At 44.3% G+C, this 26,663-nt stretch overlaps 1 protein-coding gene across 9 annotated transcripts in view; it reads left to right on the top strand.

Moving 5' to 3' along the window:
• The window catches only part of PCDH15 (protocadherin related 15), a 642,731-nt gene that overhangs the window by 243,710 nt on the left and 372,358 nt on the right, over positions 1-26,663 (top strand). For all 9 annotated transcript variants that reach the window (XR_004418559.1, XR_004418557.1, XR_004418555.2 and 6 more), the window contains exon 4: positions 24,133-24,180. The gene's annotated coding sequence lies outside the window, so the exon portion shown is untranslated. The remainder of the gene's footprint in view (positions 1-24,132; positions 24,181-26,663) is intronic.

Here is a 26,663-nt window from a genome sequence, read left to right as displayed (position 1 = left end):
GATGGGCCATGGAAAACGTGAGCTGGTGGAAACCCCTTCCTTCAAACCTTTTAACTTGTAATAGTTAAATATATTCAGTGTTTTTACTGCTCTCCAAGGAGGTTTGTCCTTTGCAGAGATCCCACTTGACCTCCATCTGCCTCAAGTTCAGCAGCTCAGTGGGAAAATTCAGGTTGGATATATGAAAGGAATTCTTTCCTTTGAGGATGCAGAGGTCCTGGCACAGGGTGCCCAGAGCAGCTGTGGCTGCCCCTGGATCCCTGGCAGTGTCCCAGGCCAGGCTGGATGGGGCTTGGAGCAGCCTGGGACAGTGGAAGGGGTCCCTGCCCGTGGCAGGGGGTGGAAACAGGATGAGCTTTAAGGTCCCTTCCAACCCAAAGCATTCCATGTATGATTTTTATAGCGGGGGCAGCCACAGCTGTGTGGCAGGTGATGAAGTATCAACAGGAAGGTTGCTGAGGGTTCATATGCACCATAATTCCACACTATCTTTCCCATGCAGACGTTTGCCCTGTAAGATACCGACAATTTTATGGCATTTCTTGCAACCCCTGGGAGTGAGTTATGGGTTCATTTCTGCAGGGGAGAATGAACAACATTAATGGGACTTTGGAGAGCAGTTTGGATTGCAGAATGATGTATCCTTATCTTTTGAAGTTCTCCTGTACCAATCTTTGGAGCAGATATGAAATCATTCAAATGGTGCTTTATGATCTCCCTTTAGGAAAACAAATGTGTGTAAACATCACTCTCTTTTGATGCCCTAAGAAGTAGCTCCTACCTTTATATACTGATTATAGCCACTGTACTTATAGATCCTGCTGTCTTCCCCTTTTATCTTCTTATTTTTAACCCAGCTCTTCTACATTCTTTTGGTTCAGACTGGTAAAAGTTTTTGCATTCAGGGGAAGTTGGGTGTGGAAAAACATGCCCCAAAGGAAACCTAGGGATCTTGTGAGTAGGTACTGATATGACTTATTTCCACTTGTAGGCCACTGATGAGAATTAAATTGAGGTCAGCCCTTGGCACAAAGGTTTATTTGAGAGTGTTGGTGTTGAGATGAGGTACAATTAATGTGTGACCTCGGGGTGCTGGAGCTGAGCACATCCTATTGTGCAGCAGTGAAAGCTGCTCCCCTGCTCCAAGGGGAGAGAAAAATGGCTTCAAAGGATGCTGTCAACAGTGCCACCAAGGGGGTGGGACACTGCTGGGGGCTGACATCCATAAAATAACCATAGCACACCTTAAACGAGTTTGTTTTCTCCTTTAGGTCCCAGTTTCTGGAATCTTCTCCCTAGGACCTGTAAATTTAGCTGTAGGTGGTTCACTGCTTCATTCCCAACTTGGTGGGTTCATTCCTGCTATGTAGTCATTGGGGAAGGGAAAGGGAAAGGGAAAGGGAAAGGGAAAGGGGAAGGGGAAGGGAAAGGGAAAGGGAAAGGGAAAGGGAAGCTCTTCTCCTGCAGTAATGTTTAATCCAGGGATATTTACAGCCAGGAGCTGGATCCTGTGTCAGACCCATAATGCTCCCACAGTACAGGTGCTCTTTGCCCACCTGTGCACCTCTGTCAGTGCAGGTACAGTGGCTCTGGGTAGATGAGGCCAGAGTAATGAAGGAATTTCTCTTCCATCTTTTCCTGATCCCTCCTGGGGCTCTCTCTGCCTTTGCCCACACCTCATCGTAGGTGTTTGTTCATGGTCATCTGGGATAGACTCATTTATCCAGTCTTTCCTCACATGAAACATGGATCACGAGGACAAACACTGAAATTCATTCTAAGCCACATCCTTACACTTAGGGCCTCTTTCACACCTTTTTTTAGTCATGGATACTTTTACAGGTGTGTTATTCTCATGCACTGTGAAAGAGGAGATGAGAGCTCCAGGCAGGTTTCTGGGTTCCATCAAGTGTTTGCCAACTGTGGGTCACTTTTCAGCAGAAATTAAAACATGCTCTTTTTTATTCATATATAAATTTTTTAGTGCAAATCACGGTATCACTGTTATTAACAGTGCAGTGTTAACCCTTGTGGATGGGTCAAGCTTCTTCCCACACAAACTCTCTTAAATCCCTGGAGGAATGACTTGGAATGCCACAGGGTATGCACCCAAATGTTATATACTCCACATCCTGGTATTTAATAATCAGTTGGTGTTCCTTTCCTCCCACATGTTGCTTGGAAAATGTTCTCATTAATTCAGCCAGAAGCAAATCCAGTGTTTTGAGCTACTGAGGCTTTAAAGATCAGGCTGGATTTGGGATAGTAGAAGGCTGGTAGGTGTCATCAGGCTCACACTGCTGTAGTATAGTTTTGGTTCTTGGTATTTGGGGTTTTTTTAATTCCAAAAAATTTACAGTGTTTGTCTGTAAGGCCTTCGTAAAGAACACATCTTGCCAGCTGGGATAATTTGCATGGCAGTTTTTCCCATTTCACTGCTCCTGCTGTTTGTGCAGGGATGTAATTTCAGTTGTAATTTGACACAGGCTCATTTTTCTGTCACTGTGAAGATTTTGGTGAGGGGAGGTTTGCTCTCCATCTCCACTTGATGAACAATACAATGTTCAGATGCTCTGTAGACCCTGTATTTCAACTTGGCTCATCACTGGATGAAATATGGAAAATGTTCAGTGCTGTGTAATCAAATAATTCAAACTCTGCCAAGGCCAGGAGGTGAGGGGTGGGCGTGTTGAGTTTAAAAAGTAAACCCTGAATTCTGCATGATCTGTGGTAGGCTCTAAAGTAGTTTTAGGAAAAGACTGAGGAAATGCAGGCCTGTCTTGAAGAGGGAACCTGGAGAATATGGAGAACCAAGATAAGTAGTGAAGCCCTTGGTGTAGGGTGCACGGAGAAGTTGGAATGCCACAAGCTGGAATGGTCACAGGAGGGATTCACATTGGGAGTTTGTAAGCATGGGTTGTTGTCCTGATTCCTTCCTGCTGTGTTTTGGATGGCAGAGCATGGAAAACTGAGAGTCCTTGACTTGAAGTAAGCACAACCCAGCACCAACCACAACATCAGTGCCTTAGCAGTGGAATTCTCATCCTAAATCCCACAGCACTGGACTAGCTCCTGGGAGGAAAAATAACTCAGTCCCCGCCAAAGACAGGTTTTATGGGGGAACAGGAATGTGCTTTGCTTTCACTGGTCTTCAGAGGGGTGGAACAGGATCAGACATGGAGGAGACATGGAAAATTCATGAGAGTATGTTGGATTGGGATACTTGGATGTATCCATAATCAAAGGAATGCAGAAACTGAGATAGAACAGTTTAATAACATTATTTTTAGCTAGGAAAGACACTTGTAACAGTCACATTTTTTGGAGCCTCCTCATTTTTCTTCAGTGATTCCCACACCATTATCTGTGGGCAGCTGAGATTGGTGCGCCTAGCACTTGGCATTCTGATGACATCAGAACTAAAACTTGTTTGGTTTTTCTCCTTGTTGTAGGGATTCTGAAGTTTCTTAATCATTTGATGTGCTCTATAGAACATTATTGTTACGCAGAGGAGAAAATACCTAAGTTTTATTCAAGGGTTCTTCACTAATTTGAGGTTTGTGTTTTAAAAAAAAAAAAAAAAAAAGTGGCTTTGGATTTTTTTGTGTGCGATTTTCTTAGTGCAGCCTCTTCCAATTAAGAACTTATTGATAAGAAACAGATTATTAGAAGAGCTCTCACAATATGAGAATGAAATTAGTTGTTTGTTTTAGGCTTGTAATTATTCTCAGCAATGGTTTTAGAGTTGTAAGTAATTTGTAAGCTTTAATAATCATAATATGCCATCACACCTTGCAGCATTCTATGGATAAATCCATCTCTTCTTCCAGCTTGGAGTGTCAGCACATTTAATATGCTTGTGTTTCTCATGGCTTAATTAAAACTTTTAATCACCACGATTTCAAATTGCCCATTCTGGCAGCCTGTGGATGGATGGAATGGGGATCAAATCGTTGTCTTGGGAGAACGCTGAAATTTAGAGTGGAATTTGTGCAACCACGCATGCCTCACGTGATTTTGGGGCATTTGAAAGCTGCTGTGTGCCTTCCTTCTCCATCAGTTACAGGATTTTTGTAAGATTGCTTTCTCTGGCACGTGGGCAGCGAGAATTCTGTGTCCCTGACAAATAAAATGAGTATTTTTCCCTCAGAATTAGTGAGGAGAAGCAGCCGCAATGACTCCCTGTCTATAATGCATTCATTCGGAGCAGAACAAATGGTGTGAGATCCCTGCTGTCTGCTCAGCTTCCAATTTCATTACATGATGACTTAAAAGGGGAAAAAAAAATCATGGAATGTTATTTTGCTCTATTTGAGATGTGGAAGGAATTTTAAGTTCTTTCATGTCAAGACCACTTTGGCTTAGTAAATACATAGCTGAATATTTGGCTTCAAACAGAGATGAGAATAATATATTTTGTCATATGATATAAAATAATAATATTACCACATGCTATGATATAACATAGCAAATAACATAATTCAGATGACAGGCTGCAGGGGCTAAGGGTGAAACTGAAATCCTGGAGAGCATTTCAAAACCATCAAGAAAATATGCCCCTTATTGAAGGAAACAAATATATTCAACTGTGGTCTTGAGAATGGAAACACCAAAATCATCCAGACTTTAAAGTAATTTTGATTTTTTTTAATTAAAATGCTTATGACACTCAAATGTCCACAGAAATTAATGCTATTAAAAAATCTCAGTAGCTTTAAAATTAATTATTCTTTGCCAGGAGCAAAGGCTTAATGTCACTTGTGATTTTGTGAAAGAGACACTTGAGAGGAAAATTGTCTTTTTTTTTTTTTTTGGCTTTTCTACTTATTGTGGCTTTAGTCAAAACCATGTTTTTCTACATTATAGTCAAAAGTCTTTAAATTATCACCCCTCAGCCTGTTTAAAGGAGTGAAGTTGTTCATTGGACAATGCTGTCAGGAGGTGACCAAAAAATTTAAGACTGGCCACTTAAATTCTGGATTTTTAAAAAATTGTGTGTGGTTGAACCAGAGCTTCTGGATATTGGAGTCTTCTTCCTTTTATTTTTCCTTATGGCTGAGGAAGGAGGAGGGTGTGGAGCTGGCAAAAGGGTGAATTTTAATGTTTTTTGTCCTGCAGACACTGTTCCAAGACTTCACCAATGGGAAATTCCACAATTATGTTATCAATATAATTCCATTTTTTTCTGGGAAGATTCTGTGATTCAAACGGTGAAATATTTTTCTCTGCATTTGATTTCCCTGCTTGTTTTGTTCAGTATGAGGGAAAAGGCCTGCAAAAGGGTCATGGAACTCCATCATTTAATTTAGGAAGGAATGGGATAAGAGGGTCTTGTTTTCAGGCGAGAAATATGAAAAAAAAAAAATGTATATTTATGGATATAAAATACTGGCTATAAAATTGTAGATATATTTTACAGATAATAGTTAACTTTTAAGTAGAAAGAGCATGATGTTTGCCAGCAATAAAGGATTGATTGGAAGGTAAAAGGGAACCAACAGCTAGATCATAAAACAGTTTCCCCCAGTGTGGCATGAGAAGAAATTACACTTCTCATGGATGGCAGAGAAATCCTGCTGCACACAAATGGGATCAGTTAAAGGGGGATGCATGAAAGGAATCAAATTAGGATGGGAATATGCTTTGCTGAACATCTAATTGCTACATTAAAAAAACCAAACCAAAACAAAAAAAAATTTCTTCTGAGCATCTTCTGGCTTCAGATATAGCTAGAGCCAAGAAGGGGAAAGGGCAGCCTCGGAATTTGTCCTCTGAGCTGACTCTGCCCTGGTTTGTCAGGGAATACCAAACTGGTTTGGGTTGGAAAGGATCTCAAAGCCCATCCAGTGCCACCCCTGCCATGGGCAGGGACACTTCCACTGTCCCAGGCTGCTCCAAGCCCCATCCAGCCTGGCCTTGGACACTGCCAGGGATCCAGGGGCAGCCACAGCTGCTCTGGGCACCCTGTGCCAGGGTCTATTTCCCTCCCAGGGAACAATTCCTGCCCAATATCCCATCTAACACCTCCCTCAGCCTTCACTGTGTCCTGGCATTCAAGGCCCTTGCAAAGAGTCTCTCTCCATCTTTCTTGTCAGTCTCTCATGTAGAAGAAGGTTACAGCTAGATCACCCTGAAGCTTCTCCTCTCCAGGGTGAAGAATCCCCATTTTCCCAGCCTTTCTTCAAGTGCTTCACTTTCCCAAGGCTTTACTCTTGAATTTCAAGAAAAAATTCAAATTTTCTCATATAGTTTTCTTGTTAAAATTGCTTTTGTTCATCCCTTTATCCACTGGGGCTTCCCATTTCCTTTCCCGGATGGCTTCCTGCCTTTATTACTTAATTATTAAATAAATGAATTTTATTTAGCAATTTTCAGGCCAATTAACAATGCAGGTAATTACAAATCCTGTAATGGAGTCCCCATCCCTGGAGGTGTCCAAGGAAGGGCTGGAGGTGGCACTCAGTGCCCTGGGCTGGGGACAAGGTGGGCATTGGGCACAGCTTGGGCTCCATGGGCTGGGAGGGCTTTTCCAGCCTCAATGATTCTATAATTCTATAAAGAATGGGCAGAAACACTGGGCAAATCCAAGTGCTTCTTGTGGACCTTTTTTGTTATATGCAATAGATTGAAGCAGATTTCTCTTCCTAGGGATGAAGTGCAGGCACCTCTACAAACCCATTTGTATTTTGAGGATGTTGTTGGCAGCATCAAGAACTTCAAAACTGTCTGATTAAGTGATGCCCAACAGACTCAATGGGAAAAGTTGTTTCTTCCTCTGATTAACAGGGAAAAAACACAAACTTTTAGCATTCTGCTAAGAGAAAATCCAAGCATTCGACACTCAAATTGGATACTCAGCAAAATTATGACATTCCTGAGAATCATCCAAGCATTTGGGATCATTCTGGGGTTCTGATTCCTCAAGAAAAGAATCCCTGGAGTGGTGCAGTAGCACTGTGGTCTGTCTGGGTCCATCTGTCCCCCTGGCATGGGGATAGGTGGACACCAGACCTCTGATGCCAAGTGCTTTGTGTTGCTCCTCTGCTTGCCAGGCAAATGTGGCAAATGGAAAAGGAGCAAAAAACTGCCTGGAAACAAACCCATTTCCTTTGTACAATTTGCTCTGCAGAGCACAAGCAAAGAAGCAGAAAAACACAGTAATTAGAATCCTTGTCTTGTAATGGATATTACAATTATGAATGGATAATTTCCCCGATTTTTCTCTTCCTCACTAGTTTGGAATTCTGCATGAGCAGATGCAAGTGCTTTGTGTTTCTGTGGATCCCCTCCTGATTCAGTGTTTGAGGCTGGGTTCTCTCACCCTGGCCTGTTCAGAGGTGAGGAGAGCATCCCCTGTGCTGCAGGGGACCTCTGGGAGGGGCAGGGATGGACACCCAAGTGGAAAAAACTGGCTGTTCTGCTTGGTGAGGATGCAGGAGCTCCACATCCTGCAGTGCTGTCAGGACCTCCAGGCACACTCCAGCAGGGGTTCCTCCTGTCTGTGGTGTCCTCTGAGTGACACTCTGCTGTCTCTCTGATTTTCAGACTCTCTGTAGATGTGGCAAGATGCTCATTCAGCCATCAGCAGCACAGTGAGTGGTTTTCAGTTCATCTGGGTTGGCAAGAGATGGTTCTTTGGTCTCTTGAACCCCTGGAAATGACAGCAAAAGGAGATTGAGAGTCATATCTGGACAAGATTTGGTGCAGCAGGACAGGATTTTTATGCAGGCACTTGATCTTTTCCTGCCTTCTCAGGAGTATTTGTGGCTGGTTGTTTTGCCTGCTGTGTGTGTAAGTTCTGCCTGCTGTGTTTGTTTCTTTAGGATGGTTGGATTTGTGCATTTTATGGATAGATGGGACCACTGGGATGCTGCCTTTGCTTTTATTTAACCAAGTGAATCTTGTATTTTTTTGCCAACTAATATGTAGAATCACAGAACCTTTAAAGTTGGGAAAGTCCTCTAAGACCATAAAACACAAACATAAACCCAGCATCACCCCTAAACCGTGTCCCCAAATGCCACATCCACACAGCTTTTGAATGCTTCCAGGGATGGGAACTCCCCCACTGCCATGGAGAGCCCCTGCCAAGGCCTGAGCACCCTTTCCATGCAGAAATTCCTCCTGCTGTCCAAGCTGAGCCTCCCCTGGCACAGCTTGAGGCCGTTTCCCCTTGTCCTGTCCCTGTTCCCTGGCAGCACAGCCCGACCCCCCCTGGCTGTCCCCTCCTGTCAGGGAGTTGTGCAGAGCCAGAAGGTTCCCCCTGAGCCTCCTTTTCTCCAGGCTGAGCCCCTTTCCCAGCTCCCTCAGCCACTGCTGGGGCTGCTGGATGTGTTCACATGAAGATTATTATTATACAGATATGACATTATACAATACTGGTTTAGCTCTTTCTCTCTAATTCTGTATTTTGCATTTCTGCATTGCAGCACAATTCTTCAGTCAGGGAGCATGGACAGGGAATATCCTTCCCTCTTGGCATGCAGATGTGAATCCACAAGCAAGTGAACTGACGGAAGAGGTGTTGGGATTGCTTTTACTTTTAGTGACTTATTTAGTATCACTCTAATTAATTATGCAATGTTACCACCCTTAAGTCTTCAGTTCTCCTTGTCTTTAAATTATATTAAAACTCTTGATGGCAGCATTTGGCTGCAGAAACATGTCCCTGAAATCCTATCCCTCTGGTGAGCCCAGGACTTCTCTGCTCCCTCTGGATTTGCTGCCTCTGTGAAGATCAATGCCCCAAAGTTGCCAGCAGCTCTGGATGAGCAATGCCCTGACTTCTGCTTCATGCCCCTGAGCTTTGAAGGTGTCCCCAGCCAGAGGAGGGGTCACAGAGCCCCACATAAACCCTCCTCTTCTAAAGAGTTCTGCTTTGTGTGATCCCTGTTCAAACACAGACTCCTGGCCTTTCACTAGCAGGATATTCACTCTCCTGGGATAAAGTGGTGGGGATTTGTCTGAGCCAGGAGAGAATGGACTACATGACAGAGAGGGATTAAATGGTTCTGTTGATGCCAAGGGTATTCCTTGTGGACAGCACCAGAATCAATTGATCCTGAAGCGCAGTATGATTCTTTGTTTTATTTTCAGAGCTAAGATTTAAATGCTTCCAGCTCTGTTCCTTCCCATAAGGTACAGTAGAAGAAGCACTAATGAGCAGTGTGACATGAAGCAGTTGTAATTGTGAACCCAAAAAAGCCATCAGATTTCAGTTTATCAGTGAATTAAGAACCAGATCTGGTGATGTTAAATACCATTTAGGGATTGTTCAGCCTCCCCCATAAGGGCCTGAGGGGCATTAGGAGAAAGAAATGTGATGCTGGATGTGCTGTAGTTTTGTTAGTTATGTGAAATTCAAGAGATTAAGCAGAGAAAAGACTTTGTCTCAGCAGGAGTTGCTCCCAAAGGGTGGGATAACAGATAATCCCATCATACTAAAGCTGTATATCCCAGCTACAACAGCAATCAAAGCAAAGCCAGGACAGCCTGCAAAAACCTGCCTGAAAGGCTCTCCGGGTGCTACAGAGGCACTTTCAAAGTTGACAGAACAAGATCAATTCCCTCTTTATCTAAACACTGCATGTTGGATGTTGGGGCTCCTCTGATGTTGCCAGGAGCTCTGTCCTGGGCGGAAATCTCTGAGATGTCACCTTCTTGAGTAGTGTTTAGAAGCTGCGATGGAACTATGAATGTTATAAAGCTCTCAAACTTTGTTTTGAATTTACCATGATAGTTGAAAGCCAAGTGAGACGCAGGGACAGCAATAGAATGACTGAGGGCATGGCCTGCCAAAAAACTCCAAGATGGCAAACACCACATGGTGTAGGAGTCACTCACCCAAGATGGCAAAAAACAAACCCAAAAAGTAACCATACTAAATAGTTCCCAAAAAATTTTACTATTAAAAAAACCCCTATAAATATACAAGGAATTAATGTATCTTAAAGTATATTTAAAAAAGCATTCCCAAAACAACTGTGTGCTCTTAACAGCTTACCAAGCCCCCAACTCTTTTAACCCTTTACTTTATAATGTCTCTTATTGTCTTTTTATTAAACCTTTTAAATTTTAGCAAAACAGTAAAACGTGTTTTTTACGCTATCAGACACCATCCCAGTGCACGTTAAGTTAAAACTACGAACCCTAATAAAAACTGCAAACATGCCTACTCCAACCCACAAATTAAAACAAGCAACCCCTCTTTGAATGGGGTTGGTTTGTTTGAGGAATATGAGTTCTTTAATTCTTAATTTATTTTTTACCAGTAGTAGAATGTTTTTATTTTTAACTGGATGGCAGCTCTGATGGATATTTCGCAGGCACAAGTAACTGCTGACCTGCTGGAAATGGGGAGAAGAGGGAAAACACAATTCCACTTAGAAGCTGCAAAAAAGGGTGTTAGTCTGAGCTACCTTTTAGCCTCTGTCATCAGGCAATCAGAGCAAAAATGTCTGTGAGGGGTGCAGTTTTTAGCCCTTCCCCTGGGGCTGAAGCTCCATGAAAGATGCTGCTCACTGGAGCTTGGCACTGTTGGACAGGAGGGTGGGGCAGGATTTCCCATCGCATCCCTTCCCTTGGGAAGGCCAGGGAAGGAAGCTCCAGGTGAGGGGCTGTGGCAGCAGTGATGACTTTGATGCTGGCAGAGCCATTTCCATGCTCACAGGGGCATTTCCCAGACTCTTCCCCCTTTTTCTTTGGTGTAAGGATGCCTTGAGGCTGTTTGGATCTGATTTTCTGGGATTTCTCCTTGAAATGAAGCCCTGCTTTCTCTGCCTTGCCAGAGCCTCCTGTCGTGTGCATCAGGGGTGCGTGGGTGGCTGTGCTCCTGTGATAGCTCTGAATACTTCAGCACAACGATGCAATTTCAGAAAGGAAAGATTAGGGAAAGATTTTCTCTTGCCTTTCAGTTGTGAGGGCTCCTCCTGACAGCCAGGAGCCCTTCCAGACATTACCCTGTTATCTTCCTTGAGCTGTGACTTTTATTTTTCCGGTGATATGCAGCCGTGACATGATGAAACGCAGAACCATCATCAGGCTTTTACAGAGACAGATCTTTGAAACTCAAAACACTTGCAAGCTCATATTTAAGATTTCCCTTCATCAGTGAATTTTCACAGAAAAAAAATGACAAATTTTGTACTAAATAAGGGACAGGAGAGGTACAATTCTATGGGAGTGCTGCTGTACATCCCAAATTCAAATAGCTGCTGGTGATGATGGCAAGTTCCTAAAAGATTGCCATGATGGAGATGAGTGATCCAGCACTGGGTGGCCACATGTGAGGGTAGTGTCAGGTTATTCTTTGGAAACCACCCACTGTGTGGTGCCTTCCTCCCCAGCATCTGCTGTGCTCTTCGTATGTCATGTATTTCTCCTCATTCCCTTCTTGGATTTCCTTGCTTCTCTTTTCCCATCTCAGCCTTTAAAGCTCTGCTGGAACTTTAAAACTCCCTGGAGTGTTTGTTTAGGATTTTTGAGGCCTTGGTGAGAAAGGTGTGGAAGCCCCCTGCACCCAGTTCACTGAGCTGTGTGATTTGGGCACAGCATGGGATGGAGAGTCCTGAGGGGCTCATCCAATCAAACCTTTATAACTACAGAATTTAAAGGGAATATTAGAAGAGTAAAAGAAGAAAAAAAAATCTCTTAATCCTCAATTCTCTTTGTAACCTTTAAATGCTATATAACCACCAGAAAAGTACTGCAACATTTCATAACTACCAAGTGAGGACAACGATGCACACATAGAATCATAGGATCCAGACTGGTTTGAGTTGGGAGAGACCCTAAAGCTCATCCCATTCCATGGGCAGGGACATCTTCTACTAGACCAGGTTGCTCCAAGCCTCATCCATCCTGGGACTGGACACTTCCAGGAATGTGGAGGTGATCTAACATTGTTCTGTACAATGAATATGGATGAGAGGACAGCAGTGCTGAGTTTTTCTTTCTGAGCATTACCTGCTGTAGAAAGAAAGTTCCCTGGGAGAAGAAAAAATGTGTGCTTGTAGCAGCTTCACTATTTAATCATTAGTTAAAATATCACACCAGTCTGTTGGTAGTGAACTTTGAGAATGAGCAATTAAAGGGCTTGCTTTGATACTGAGGGTTTGCAATTGTGAGTCTGTGCATGAAACCCTGGAAGGTGTCTGTGAGGTCACAGCTGAGCTCCCAAATCTATGTCTATGTGTCCCCTGAGCTCATGAAGCTGCTTGGTACTCTTCTTCGCTTGAAGAGTACAGTAATTTCACGATTATAAGCAGCACCACTTTGACTAAAATTTTGCTCCCACCCCAGAAATGCGGCTTGCACTCAGGAGCGGCTAATATGTGAAAAAGTTTTTGAAATTTCCAACCCCAGAAGTGCAGCCGAGGTGCTGAGCCGAGCACCTGCCAGTAAAACCCGGCATTACGCCATTGTTACAAATTGGCTACTCTGTTGCGCGGTGGGAAGAGGTGGGCTCCATGCTGGCAGGGTGGGGAGGGAGGGAGGCGGGGGCTCCGTGCTGCCATCCCCGCGGCCCGGGGGGGAAGCGGAGACTCCCGCCCCTGCCTGCTGCCGCGGGAGCAGGGGGGCTCCTTTCCCTCCTGCCACCGCCACCGCCACGGGAGCAGGCGGGCTCCATTCCTGCCTGCCGCCACCACCGCAGGAGCGGGCAGGCTCTGTCCCCACCTGTCACCACGGGGCAGCGCCGGCCGGGGCAAGCGAGCCTGGCGGCAGCGGCGGCTGGCCCTGAGCGGCAGCACCAAGCTGGGCCACCCGACCCCATCGGCAGCCCCGAGCAGGCCGAGCCTGCACAGCCTTAGTTGAGTCAGTAAACCCCGCCATGCCGCGGTTCTGTTACTATTTGGCAACTTTGTTGCACGCGGGTCCTCACTGTGAACGACAGAGCGGCTTATACTCAGGTGCGGCTTATTTATGGACAAAAAACGAAATGTTGCCGACACCTGGAGATGCGGCTTATAGTCAGTACAGCTTGTAATCGTGAAATTACTGTACTTCTTTTTCTTATTTGGGTGTGTTTGCCTCAGTCACGTGGAGAGCTTTTTTCCACACTGCTGAGTGTCACCAGGGAGGCATTTTACCCCTGGCACATGGGACATGCTCTCCATGGAAAATCACCAGCCAGGAAATTAAAGGTTGTTTTTATGGCCATGGAGAACCCCAGTGCACTGTGATACCAATTTGATATAATTGCATGCCTTTGGTAGCCTTGGTATCCTTCTTGCCCTCTCACAGAATTATTTTAGGCTGGAAAAGCTCTCCCAGCCCACGGAGCCCAAGCTGTGCCCAGTGCCCACCTTGTCCCCAGCCCAGAGCACTGAGTGCCACCTCCAGCCCTTCCTTGGACACCTCCAGGGATGGGGACTCCAAACCTCCCTGGGCAGCCCCTGCCAAGGCCTGAGCACCCTTTCCATGCAGAAATTCCTCCTGCTGTCCAAGCTGAGCCTCTCCTGGCACAGCTTGAGGCCATTTCCCCTTGTCCTGTCCCTGTTCCCTGGCAGCACAGCCCGACCCCCCCTGGCTGTCCCCTCCTGGCAGGGAGTTGTGCAGAGCCAGAAGGTTCCCCCTGAGCCTCCTTTTCTCCAGGCTGAGCCCCTTTCCCAGCTCCCTCAGCCCCTGCTGGGGCTCCAGCCCCTTCCCCAGCTCTGTTCCCTTCCCTGGACACGCTCCAGCCCCTCCAGGGCTCTCCAGTTAAAGCCGGTATCAACCTTGGTATTGGTGAGAGATCAACAACAACAGACGACTCTGAAAAGGCTTTTGCTTTCACGAATTTTTGTGTTGATTCTCTTAAGGCATCACTGCAGTAAAACCCTGGGAACTGCACAAGCACATACCAAGTAAAAGGACAAATTGTACAGAGGTGCTTCTGTTCAGGCATAAAACTTTATCTCTGCAAACACCTGGTGAAGAGGGAAAAATCTGGAATGAGGATCAGCACCAAGGTATCACCCAATCACCTCTTAAATGTGGGAGATGCTGCTAAGAAGTCATATCAGCTCAGGCACCTCAAAATCCTTCTGTGAGCCTTTAAAGCTCAACAATTCCTCTTTCCTCCAAACACCATGGCACTTGTGCACCATCTCTCAGTCTGCCAGAACATACATTCATCCATTTATCATAAAACAATCAGAGTCAGATGAAGCAACCTTTGGGGTTTGGAGCACAAATGTTTCCCCATTCTGTTTAGTAAAATATTTATCTTAAGGCATTTTTTGAAGTTTAGTGTTGCTCCCAGGTAAGTGTAAAATGCATGGCACTGCTTTTCCGAAGGATGAAGTTTTGAATAGTATAGTTTATAAATATTGTATTAAATGCTTCCCCTCAGCATGAGAAGCATTGGAAATACAACCAGAGTTTCTTCACTAATTTCAGGAGATAATGCAAGGGTCCAAGGAGGAATAGATAGAGTTAGAAAAATAATTAAGGGATGATTGTTATTCAAGTCACCAGACTCAAGAAGTTCACCCTGAAGCATCTGCAGAAGTGGCCAGAGCAGTCTGAACTGTTACCTGTGACCTGCCCAAGTGCAGAGAGGTCCCAGAGGACTGACAAGACAAATTCTATTGCATAAATCATTGGTTTGGTAGATTTGCATTTTTTTCCAATTCAGTTGTTCTTTTAAAAATTCAGAAGTGCACATCAGAATTATAATGTGGGGTAAGTCTCCAGCAATGTAGTCATGCCTGAGTGTGACCCCACATCTTCCATACCTGCTGCTGCACAGGGAGGTGTTTTCAACCTGTCCCGAGCTTGTGACAAACATTAAGCCATAATTGTCATGTTTAATTTTTAGTTCTTTTCATTGCATTGTGAGAGATCATAGATTAGGACCAGAAAGTCACAGACAGAATGGCTTCAGAAAGGTCTGGAGGTATTTCAACAAGGACAGACTTACGATTCTAAATGATGTTAACACAGGAAGAAATGATCTGAAGTAATTAAGATTTATTTTAGTCACTATGAGTGCCTGGCAATGGCAAACAAAGAAGAAATGGCTGTGCATATCGAACATGTCTGAAAAATGCCTCAGGAGGGGTCACTGGGTGAGTCATGGAGTGGATTTGGGGTGTTCAGCCTGAGAAGTGCAGCCAAGGCCAGGGACTTGTGCAGGGACAGAAACTCCAAAGTGGGGAGAAAGGGGTCATGGGAAGTCTGTGAATTCTTTCTCCTAACACAGAGTGTAGGGTAGGCACATTTGCAATGAAATTATCCAGGAGCAGATTCCGAGCAAGCCAATGGATCCTGTCCCATGGCACGGCAGGGCTCAGGGCGCACTGCCTCAGAGCATGAGGAGATGGGGAGACCTTGGAGCTGCTTCCAGTGCCTAGAGGGGCTCCCAGAGAGCTTGGGACAAGCCATGGAGTGACAGGACACAGGGAATGGCTTTAAGATGGCAGAAGGAGGTTTAGATGGGATATTGAGAAGGAATTGTTCCCTGGGAGGGTGGGCAGGCCCTGGCACAGGGTGCCCAGAGAAGCTGTGGCTGCCCCTGGATCCCTGGCAGTGCCCAAGGCCAGGCTGGACTTTGGAGCTTGGAGCAGCCTGGGGTAGTGGAAAGAGTCCCTGCCCATGGCAGGGGTGGCACTGGATGGGTTTTAAGATCCCTTCCAACCCAAACCAGTCTGGGATTCTGTGGGAAAAGCTCAGATGGGTTCAAGATGCAGTTTGGCAACTCCATGCAGGAAAAGCTTTCCTGTGACCCCAGCAGACCAAGGCAGGACCTCTGGCTCTGGCAGAAGTGCTTGGCCGGGGAGGTTCCCCTGGAGCTGAGGGTACTGATTTTCTGCTCCAGCATCACTTTCCAAACCAGGCTGCTCCAGCACCAAATTCCTTTAACTGCAACTTTTGAGACAGTTCTGGGCCTGTGCTGATCTGAAGAAAACACTGAAATTAGTAAGTTTTTCTCGGTAATTATGGTAAAAAAGAATCTCTGTAAAATAATTTTTAGGCTAGTTGCCATGAAAATAATTTTATGACTTGCTTTTATTGTGCAATAAATTACCCACAAAAGAGGATAACAGATTAATTTAACCAATTTAACTTAATCCCAAATAGTGTGTTGTTTTATTAAGCAATGCTGTGGTGTAATTAAGAGTTGTAACTGATTAAACACCTTGTAAAGACAGGGCTGTTAATTAATACTAAATTACAATAAAATTACCAAAGTAACATAAAGAAGCCATGTAAATGTTTTTAAATGACAGGGATAATTCATCAGCCAAAAGCTGCTTATATGAACCATTTCCTAAAGAGTTTGCTTCAATTAATATGCATATAATAATTGCAAAAATGGAAATGGGGCAAGAAGAGCTTTTCTTTACATTTTTTTTCAATTCAAATGACTCCTTTGATAAGAAACATGTGAGATTTTTAAGGTGGATATTCTCTAACAATGTTAAAGAAAACACCTTGAACCCCAACTTATGGTATGCAGGGAAAAAATCTAAAATTAAACCTCAATGACACTTTCAAGACCACCTCTGCATCTGACACTTGTTTGTCTCACTGGAATACAAATCTGAACAACTGCCTTGCTAGGCTTTAATGTGAGTATTATGTATTAATGCTACAGCTCCAATTCAGATCTCATTTGCAAGAATGTCAGGAAATGGCTGAAACTTCTTTGCATACCTAAAAGGTTTGCTGGATTGGCTGGTTCACAAGTGCTGGAAGTCCCATAGGTATTCCTTTGTCGTTGAGAATTAAGTGGAGAAACACAAAATCCAGGATCTCAAAGTGCAGGCCTACAGGGGCTTGTGGCTGCAGGAGACACAGAAATAGTCCTGAACTCTTCCAGGCTTGGGATCATATCTGATTAGACCAAGTAAGTTGAAGCAGGTTTTAGCAATGTGTGAGAACCCCCAGCAGCAAGACTGCCAAGGTGTAAAATACCACTCAGGTCTTAGGATTTCATTCTGTGTGACGCAGTGTACAAACTCCTCAAAATATCTCTCAGTTTTAATGGAATTTTGGAACTTAGTAAAAATTAAAATTGATTTTTCCTATTATCTCACAACCAGAAGCCCTAGAAATAAACTGTGGTTTTTCCTCAGGAAGTTATTCAAATTTAAACACTAATATTATTATGCTTGTATCATGGTGTTGAATAATGCTGCAAGTGCTGAAATTATGCAAAATAGACCTGGTGTGGGTACAAATTGCAGCTCCAACGTGCAAACCAGCAGGCACAGGGCACAGCACTGTGTGCACACAGCTCTGGAAAGAGCCCCAGGGAGGAACCCAGAGCCTCTCTGAGCAATCTGGACACCAACAGGGGCAGACCTGCAGGTAATTTAAGGTACAGCTCTGGAAAGATTTGTGGGAATTCACACCCATAAAGTCACTTATTGTGCATGATCCTTAACAGGGATGGCCTTGTAGGTGCCCTGTTGCTTTCAGGTGTCAAAGTTCTTGCAGATGTGGGTGTTGTCTTGAGCATTAAAGGCCAGGAGTTTCTGATTTTCTCTTCAGTTTTGTCTTTAGTTTTGTTTATCAGTGGATAGAGGGCTGATGGAGGAAAAATAGCTGGGAATGTCTGTGTCTGGAGACATAAATCTATACATTGCTGAAGGTTTCCTTGAATAGTTCCGTGTAAGTGGGAAAAAATATTAACCAAGCCAAATACAGCCTAAAATGGGCTTACATAAATATTATACAGACTATATTACACAGACTGTGGGATGAAGACTGAGAGAGCCTCTATACCTCAGTGTACTGTTCAGAAATTCCTGAGCCTTATTAATCTGGAGAGTAGGAGGGAGATTTCAGGAGGATAGGGATGAGCATGAAAAATGTGGAAGAGCGTCCCTTTGTTTAAAAGGCATGGTGTAATTACGTTGTGCAAGTTCATGTCAGTCCTATTTAAAAACTCCTCCCGAGCTGTGGGAACACCCAGAGTGTAGATGAAGGATTGTCTGTGGGAACATCCATACCCTGGTTGAGCCCAGGCTGTGGCTGAAGATTGTGTTTATGGTCCAGGAGCAGTTGCAGCTCCATGTTTGCACAGATAAATCCTGAATCCTTTCCTGTCCTGTGTGGATTTTGCATTTGGTGCCTCTTACTGTCAGTTTGTAACTGCAGGAATGGGGATCTGATGGAACCCTGCATTCAGTGCAGACCTAAATTCCCCTGAGGACTGAGGTTTGAAATGCACATTGTGGGGTAGGTACCCCATCTTTCCAGAGTGGAAAGGCTGTTCCCGATTTCTCCCTGTCTGTGCCGAGAAGGACAACGTGCAGCTCCCCATCACTGTCCCTGCATTCCCACCTCCCACCTCCCCAAACCCCACAACTGCAGAGCTTCTGGGGCTTCTTGCCAAGTGAACCCTTCCCTTCCACTCATTTGGCTGTGGTGGAAGCAGATTTTTGAGCACTGCATGGTCCATGCTCCCATCAGAGCTGGGAGAGTGGGAGCCCAGCCAGAGCAGAGTGAGGAGCAGCTGGCCGTGGGCAGGGACACCCATGGGTGCTGCCAGCTCGCCTCTTGGTGGAGCTGGAGCTGCTGGGGACAGATCCACGGGTTCTGCCTCTGCCTGGGTTCATCTCCAGCTTCCTGATGAGTAACAGCATTGCCGAGCAAAGGACTGGCACTGTGTTTTCTGCTTTCAGAAAGAAGTCAGGATTAAGAAAGCTAAAGCAATTGCAGCCCTAATTAGCCAGAGGAAAGGTGTTTGTTACACCTCTGCTCATGTCAAACCATTGGGGTGCTCCTTCTTGGAGGACCAATTTCTTTTGTGCTTTAAGATGTCTTCCAAAAGGAATATGATGGGGAGGAACAAGGCAGTGCCCCTGTACTACCTGCACACCACATTCCAGGGATGGGAGTGTTCATCTGGAGGGGAGAAAGCTCTGGAGACAACTCAGAGCCCCTGTCAGGGCCTAAAGGGGCTCCAGGAGAGCTGGAGAGGGACTTGGGACAAAGGATGGAGAGTGCCAGGACACAGGGAATGGCTTCCCACTGTCAGAGGGCAGGGATGGATGGGATATTGGGAAGGAATTGCTCCCTGGCACAGGGTGCCCAGAGCAGCTGTGGCTGCCCCTGGATCCCTGGCAGTGTCCAAGACCAGGCTGGGGGCAGTCTGGATGGGTTTTAAGATCCCTTCCAACAAAAACCATTCTGTGGTTCTACAAACCAGTTCAAAACCTCACTCAGCATTCTCAGCTCCTGGCCAGGCTGTCACACTCAACATCTTGCAGCAGAGAATCCTTGTCATCTGTTGGGTGGGTTATGTACCTCCCACACATCAGGTTTTTAAAATCTGGAAAGTTCAGGGCCTTATTGAATTTTCTTTCTGCTCTGAGTTTCAGAATGCCACACTGGACTCTGAGGTTCCACCTTGAGCAGCTTGAAATCCCTAAAACCAAACATTTTCCAAGGCACTGTAGAATTTTGAGTAACCTGCCCTTAGAGAAAGATCCCTAAGTATTTTTAAGACTACTTTGGAGGTTTAATTTTATCATAAGCAGTAAATTCTTTAAATACTCTTCAGATGCAGTTATGAGTTTGTGTGGCAAAGAGCACAGAAAAGAAAAGAGAACTCAGATTTTCATTTTGGAATTCAATCGCTGCTCCCGTGTGCAGTCAAGCAAATTCCACCAGCTGGGTGAGAGCAGCATTTCCATGCAGTAGAAACAGAGGCAGACATAAATATATATGAAATATATTCAGAAAACATGAAATAATGCTAAAACAAATCTTACTTTGACTCAAGCTTACTTCCCATTGCCAAGAAAAACATGACTGGGTTGATTTTCCATAAAAAACTTGGCTGTAAATCAGCATTTCATGGCTACAATTTGACAAGAAAACTTTTAATAAAAATGCCAGGGTAGTACCCTTTACATATTTGTAGTATTTGATGGACACTTTTTGGAAGATGATTGTTTTCCAAGAGATTCTAGAAACAAAACCTGTACTTTTTTACCAGTAAACGAGTGCATGGTTGTAACTCCAACCTGGAGCAGATGAGTTACATTAGTTCTACAAGATATAGTTGGATTTGTATTTTTTCTGTTGCAAACTTTTAACACACATTTCAGGCAAAATCAAACCCTGGTTTTTTTTGCTGCAGATGAGGAGAAAAAATGTTGAAAGCAAAGAAATTCTGCTGCCCCCCAACCCAACCAATTTTGGTTCATAAATGTGCCTTGTAAGCAGAAAAAAAAAAAAAAAAAAAAAAAAAAAAAAAAAAAAAAAAAAAAGGGGAGTGATTTCTCTTTCTGGAAAGCAGATTTTGTGAATATTTCAAGGCTGGATCAGTATTCTTTAATTTATTGAGTTAGGGATAAAAATTTCTAAAGTTCTGCATCAAAATGCCAGATCAGCCACTGAGAGAGGTACAGAGATGGAGTTTGCTAGGGGGTGATATAGGAAAACACACACACTGTAAGCATCATCACAGGTAACACTGGCTTAATTAAAATAAAGAGGGTAATTTTCAAAGCTGCAGGAGAGATTTAGGAGTCTTGCTTCATGAGAAATGTGGCTTTGCTTTCCTTAGCTGAGACAATACTGATCTTCATGTTGGTTTTCAACATTTCTGAGTGCTTACATGAGTTACTTCTTTGAGTGGAGAAGAGGCCAAGTGAAAATGCCATGCTGGTTAGAAAAACATAAACTTCAAGTAGAAACAAATAGGGCAGGGCCAAGAAATTAATGAAGGTGATCTTTTTCTAAATTCTCAGCTAATGGTGCCTGTGGAGGTCAGGAGGTTTCAGGTAGGGTCAGACTGGAGGGAGCTTCATGGGCCTCTTTGGGGAGGTGCAACCACCAAAACCCTGGAGCCCTGACTTTAAACGTAAATCTTATCCCCACCTCTCACCCCACTCCCATAATCCAATTCCTAACCCCACTACATTAATCACAGAATCATGGAATGGCTGAGGTTTGGAGGTACATCAAAGTTCATCCAGTTCCATGCGCAGGGACACCTTCCACCATCCCAGGGGGCTCCAAGCCCTGTCCAACCTGGCCTTGGACACTTCCAGGGATCCAGAGGCAGCCACAGCTTCTCTGGGCACCCTGTGCCAGGGCCTGCCCACCCTCCCAGGGAACAATTCCTTCCCAATATCCATCCATCCATCCCTGCCCTCTGGCAGTGGGAAGCCATTCCCTGTGTCTTGTCCCTCCATCCCTTGTCCCCAGTTCCTCTCCAGCTCTCCTGGAGCCCCTTTAGGCACTGGAAGAACTCAGAATCTCTTTGGAGCCTTCTCTTCTCCAGGTGAGCACTTGCAGATCTCCCAGCCTTTCCATCCCTTTAATCATCTCCATGACCTTTAAGAAGGAGAAGGCTGCCCTCAAAAATGAGAATCTTAGGAATGCACCAAAATAATGCTTCAGATTTAATGTTGGGAGTTGTTTTTTCGGGAGTCACCAATTGTAGAAATTAGGTTATTCTTTAATTTCAGCCTGGAATATGCAGATGGTGAGCACAATATCACACAATGACTCTAGTACCATTGGTGCTTGTTCTTGCTTATTGAATTTTGGGCCAATTCCATGTGGTTTGGTGCATGTGAATGAGGAAACTAAGGCAGATTTACTGTCCAGTGGGCACCAAATGCTCTGCTCCCACTAACAGGTGTGTGAGAGTCCAAGGGAGCGACCGATCCTTCCCAGGGAGAGTGTAAAATCCAAAGCCAACCTCAAAATTATAGACAGTGTGAATGAAATGGATCCAGCAGCTCTTGCTTTCACCTGCTCCTCTCACACCAAAGCCCAGGCAGATGGAACAGCCACAGCCCACAGTTCTGTTGTCACCTTCCAGGGAAACTCAGAATTGAAGACTCTGGCTCTATTTACAACATTAAAATAGAAACCAATTCCCATTCCAACAGCCTATTTTTTTTCCTGCAAAACAATCTCCAGAACTACAAGCCCTTGCTGATTAGAGGAGAAGTGTTCTGCAGTGTGTGAACAACACACAGCATGATGCATCTTCATTACCAAAATTCACAATGACGATCATTTATCATAAAAGCTGCTGAAAATGGGCATTAATCTCTGAGTAAAGCAAGGAGGAAACTCTCTTCTCGTGGCAGTGGAATTTGTTTAGTACCTCTCATCCATGCCTGAGTGACTGGGATTTCTCTGGGCAAAGCAATTGCAGTCTTAGCAGTGTGGATTTTTGGGGGTAGAATGTGGAAGTCTTTTGCTTGGATGTGGAATCCAGAGGTCACCATGCTGCTGGCAGAAAGTGCCTGTGTTTCACACAGCCCAGAACAGCTTCCATCACATTCTCCATTTTGGAAGGGACCTTAAAGACCTCCCATCCCACCCCTGCCATGGACAGGGACACCTTCACCATCCCAGGGGGCTCCAAGACCCATCCAACCTGGCCTTGGACACTTCCAGGGATCCAGAGGCAGCCACAGCTGCTCTGGGCACCCTGTGCCAGGGCCTGCCCACCCTCCCAGGGAACAATTCCTTCCCAATATCCCATCCATCCCTGCCCTCTGGCAGTGGGAAGCCATTCTCTGTGTCCTGGCACTCCATCCCTTGTCCTAAGTCCATCTCCAGCTCTCCTGGAGCCCCTTTAGGCACTGGAATGGACTTGGAGATCCCTTTGTAGCCTTCTATTCCCCAGCTCTGTTTAAAGCAGAAAATAGGAATTCTCTCAAGTAGAAGTTTCAGCAAAATATTACTGAAATTCAGCAAAAAATATGCTGGAAACATTTCTTTTTCTTAAAAAAAATATATTAGAACTGGTGTATGTCTTCAGAAATACAAACAAATGTCTGCTGTAATGCACTGCGTGTTGTCTATGCCTTATTTTTGTCTGGTTGTACTTCTTCTTTAGATATATATATATATATATGAGATAAATGATTTGGTCAAGCAGACCTGGGAAGAGATATGCACTCCCACACACATCTGGTGTCTTGTTAATGATGCTTTACCCACATATACTCAGCTAAATTCTGAAGGCTATGAAAATACCATGTTGTTTCCCCTTATGGAATATTTTGTTGGAAGTCATCACAACATGCACGTATTTCCCCAGATTCCCATCAGCCTTCGAAGCTGGGAGTCATCTCCTAAATCTCACTGCCCAATGTGGTGTGGATTTATTCCACCTCAGAACAAGGCAGCAGTTTCGGTTACTGCAGAGCAAACTATGTGTGCCTAAAATTCCCTGCTTCTGCTTGGACAGCAAGAAATTGGCAAGCTGTGAATTACAATGGAATATGGATTCTGTGCTGACCAACCTGGAGAGGAGAAGGCTCCAGGCAGAGCTCAGAGCCCCTTCCAGTGCCTAAAGGGGCTCCAGGAGAGCTGGAGAGGGACTGGGGACAAGGGATGGAGGGACAGGACACAGGGAATGGCTTCCACTGCCAGAGGGCAGGGATGGATGGGATGTTGAGAAGGAATTGGATGTGTTTATAAGAACCTGGACTTTCCCAAAAGCAAAAGGTGAAATGAGCCCAGATTGCTCAGCTTCTTGATTTTCAAGCCCCGCCAGTAACAAGTTTCGAGGTGCCTCCCACTGTCCTTGGTCTCTCCCTCCACATTTGGAGCTCTGGGGTCTCTGCCTGTGTTTCCCTTTGCTGCTGGGGTAAAGAGGGAACCTCCAACCCAAATGCCTCCTGAATTTTCCTGAATTCCTCTGTGGCACAGTCTGTGGCACAGTCTCAGTTGGATAAACACAAAATCCCACTGCATCTCCCAATTATTTCTCCATCCCTGGGATAACGCAAAAAAAAAAGAGCTGGAAAGAGCCAGTCAGAGATTTTCCTGTTCAATATTTCATCTTGGGGAAGGGTGGAGAATATATTTCAGTCAAAACAAATTACAGATAAGTGTCTGATGTGTTTTAGGGTGGATATTTTGGAAGGATAAAACTTGTTATGAATTTCTTCTGGTTTCTGAGTTGACAGCCTTCATGAAAATATGTAAACTACTTTAATGAAAACCTCAGGCGTTGTTTTCTTGTTATTTTTCTTTTTTGAAGCTGCCTTTATCAGGAATAAAACAGCAGGTATTGAAAGCTGTGTGTTCTACTCTTCTCTGTTTGTTTGGGAAGTGGAAACTATTTAAATAAAGGAAAATGTGTGAGATTAGTTGCTCTTCTTAATCAGTAATTAAGACATGAACAGTATCATTAATCTTCTATTTTACATTTTCCAGGTGATCAACATATAATCTCCACAGCTATGGCTGAGAAGTGCAGTTAAGGTACTGTGAAAACTCCCTTTTAATATGGGCATGTTTTTTGCTGGAAATCATTCCCAAAATTGTCTCTTGAATAATTTGCAACAACCTGTATTTCTTGAGGCTGAGTTCACCTCTAGATGGTTTTCATTTGTCAGTTTGTCTGCTGCACTTCCTGAAAACGACATTTTTTTCCCCTTCTATTCATTAACTTTTGTTTTCCTGGTGTTAAATTCAGGAATGTTTTAGGATGCCTGTACAGATATACAATGAGAACTGTGCTTCCATGATCAAGGCCATGTCTTTGAAATTACTAACACAAAAAATGTGGTGGGGAAAGGATGGAAAATGTGTCCCTCTGGAATGCTGGCTGCTGCACACTCTGTGGCACTGAGAATTTGTTGATTGGAATCACAATCTCTGCTAGACCACAGGGAACAGAAGCTTGTTTTGGTTAGGAATGCACATCTCATGACCAGGATTAGCTCCCTTCAAGTTGTGTTTGAGTTCTGGATGGGATTTTGAATACAGAGTGGCAGGAGGGGAAAACTAGGAGGAGAAAATGTGGCAGGTTTTTTCTGGGCACTGAACTTGGGTGCCAACATAAACTGCAGTGGAAAAAAAGTAATTATTTTCCTAGGAAAAATTCAGATAAAGATTCAAAATTGATGAGCAATATGAAACAGTTGTTCTCGAATGGCAGGAACTAAATCTTTCCAAAGAAATTGTCAGGACAGGATTCCCATTCCCCTTCTACGTCCATCAGTTTAATGTTGCTGTCAAGGGAAGAAGCTGGAAAATCATCCTGCAATTCCAATTCTCCTTTTAGTTGGGATTTTTTTGTTGCTGAATCTGCATGATTTATTTGACTAAAGCATGGCAAAGTTCTTGGCTTTGTTAGCAACTTCCTTTGGAGAAAGTGAATACACTACTTTTTCGACTATTATGTCTGCTCCCTAGCAAAAACCTTTAATGTTTATTTCCACCTGGGAATATAATGCATTCTGATGTGAGACAATACTGGGCAAAAGGAGATCCTGGAAATTCCATGCAGATCAGCTGATTCCTTAGGTCAGGTTTGGAACAAAGAGTAATCTAGAAGGTCCTCAGTGAAAAGTGGGATAAAAGGGAAAATTCTGCTCAGCAGGTGATTTTATCTGAGTACCAGGCTGGTTCTTTTTGCTGAGACAGTGAACATCTCACACTACAGAGATGCAGGGGGCTTAAGCTCTCTGGATTTATAGGCAGCATTTATTCAGTGCAGTTCCCAGAGGAAATTATTATTGAAAGCGGAGATGGCGCAGATTAATACAGGAATTATAAGGAGCTGGCTAAGGCAGATAAGGAGCTTGGAAAAGAGGGGACTGGGACAGGATGAGGTGAGCTCCAGGTGCAGGGGAGGAATCAGAAGCATTCCTGAGGGACAGGTCTTATGAAGAGCCCTCCCTAACACTTCTATAGTGACTTTGGTACCAGGTTTTTGATGCAGGTTTTGAAAATCCTGTAATGCTGTGAAGGACACAAGAATTACACAAAAGAATTTTGTTGACTTTGTGGATTAGTAGAATAAGTGCAGCATAAAATTTAATAATCATAAGCTATTGTATTAGGGACTAAGAGCAGGGGGGCTGCTGTAAATAAAACAAGGACTTTAGCATATGGAATTTCAATTGTTTTTATTTTAGGGAAGTGTTTGATTGTAGCACATAGCTGAACCTTTCACAACTCCAGAATTTGCCAGGACACCTGTTCCTTAAAGAACTACGATTTACTCTAAATAGTTCAGAGCCTAGGTATGTTATAAAGTGAGAATAAATAAAATTTTAGATCTAAAATACCAAGTTCTGAACTTGATTCCATCAAGTATGAATCGGTGCAGGTGTGAAGCCAACCTTGCCTGGGGAGTAGGAGGAAGGTGCCAGACTAGCAAGCAGTGGGTTATTGTAGCAGCCTTGGAACTGATTTTCGTAGAACCAGCCCATCTGCCTCCTCCCCTCCAAAAATCCCCAAACAAACCAAAAAATGGAGCCAAGCCAGAGTGGATCTCGTGCTGTAAGTGAGCAGTCCTGTTCCTCAAGGTGGCAAACCTCCCGTAGGGGAGGAGAACTGCAGCAGCTCGGTCACTGGGACAGAGCTGGAGGCAGAGAGCCCTCCCAAGGGGAGCTCAAGAGGACACCTTCCACTCTCTCAGGCCTTGGGTTCTGGGTCCCAAGCTCCATCCAACCTGGCCTTGGACACTGCCAGGGATGGGAAATCTTAGCACAACCCCACCTGCAGAGTAGCAACCCCAGACTGATTCCAATATGATAGTTGAAAGGAGCAAATGAACTCCAAAATGGGTCCTCATCAGTGAAACAGGATTAGATCATCACGAGTGTGCTGTGCTCTGTGTCAAGCCCTCTGGGGATTTGGGATTAAAGCCAAAAGGATGAGAAAGAAAAAGAATGCTCTACAAATCAGTGGAAAAATTGGTCAAAAGATAGGAAACAGAAGGTTGGAGTAACTGA

The sequence above is a fragment of the Catharus ustulatus genome, chromosome 8, assembly GCF_009819885.2.
Source record: "Catharus ustulatus isolate bCatUst1 chromosome 8, bCatUst1.pri.v2, whole genome shotgun sequence".
Lineage (NCBI taxonomy): Eukaryota > Metazoa > Chordata > Aves > Passeriformes > Turdidae > Catharus > Catharus ustulatus.
The sequence above is the reverse complement of the archived record's forward strand: the minus strand, read 5'-3'. Positions and strand labels throughout refer to the sequence as shown.